Raw genomic sequence first — 1,401 nt, 5'->3', positions numbered from 1 at the left:
GATACATACATCTTTACAAACGTAAGTTAACCAGTCTCAATAAAGTTAAAAGTACACACATTAGTATATGCATCAGCTAGCAAATGCAAAACATGGTATAAAAGTAATGCTAAGATATAACAGCTGGTTTGGTGTGATAGGATAAGTGAGAGTTAAACAAAAGATAAGATAAGAATGGTTTTTGAGTAGATGAGTTAAATTATGAGGGGAGAAACATAAAACTCCAAGGGGTCACTTGAGAGAAAGAAGCAGTTTCTAGAAATAGCAAAAAATAAACGTCATTTTTTTCAAGTTACACTATGGTCACTGCATTTTAAATATCACTGAAAAAAAAAATGCACTTGAATGTTTTATTTTACTTTTCTGCTCCCAGAAAACAGAATGTGCACTTTCTTAATTACAGAAGTTTTGAGTTGGGCTGATCATACAGTCTTTGGTGCTTTGCCTTGGGAGCATCAGTCTGAGAAGTGATGGAGATTACCTGCCGGTTAGCTGTACAGAAAGTATCAAGCACCAAACTGCAATTCTTTGCCTGCAAGAGTTAGTGGAAGGTAGCAACTGTATTAAGGTTTTTCTGCACTTCACACCATATATGCACCAGAAATGGGTAGTCAGTTAATCCAGGGCTGCACGTGACCGCCCCCAGATAAAAAGTGTGGAAAACTTTGACTCCATGATTGCTGCTTCAGTGAGAGGAGTCCCAACACCAATTATAGAATGCCCAGTCTACACTCCCAGCTTTAAGGACTGTTAATTCAGTGGCAAACACTCAGTCAGTATGTTTACAGTACTAGGGTCTGGGGGACTTACCACACATAAAACACTAATTCTGCTATTTTTTTATTTCAATGTCTGTCATGGATTCTGGTACATTTGATGAATTTTGTCATTGGGCTATATAGACTCTAAATATAGTGAACATCGATTCTTCAATACAGATCACACACACACGTGTGTGTGTGTGTATAGATATATGCATATATGTGTATATATATATATATATATATATATATATATATATATATATATATATATATATATATATATATACATATATATCTATATCTATATATACATATATATCTATATCTATATATACATATATATCTATATATATATATATCTATATCTATACATATATACATATATATCTATATCTATACATATATATATATATATATATACATATATAGATATATATGGGTCTACTGCTTTTAATCGAATACCAGTTATTCAAAAAAGAGCAGTAGATCGTTCAGTTACGCGAAAGTGCAGTTATTCGAAAGTGCACTTTCACGAAACACGAGCACCCCCCACACTTAAATATACCAACTCTGAGATTGCACTACAGTGGGGAACAGGTAAATTCCCTATTCCCCACTGTAGTGTGCCTCGGCACTT

The sequence above is a fragment of the Protopterus annectens genome, chromosome 12.part0, assembly GCF_019279795.1.
Source record: "Protopterus annectens isolate FY-2018-M chromosome 12.part0, PAN1.0, whole genome shotgun sequence".
Lineage (NCBI taxonomy): Eukaryota > Metazoa > Chordata > Ceratodontiformes > Protopteridae > Protopterus > Protopterus annectens.
This window is presented reverse-complemented; position numbering follows the sequence as displayed.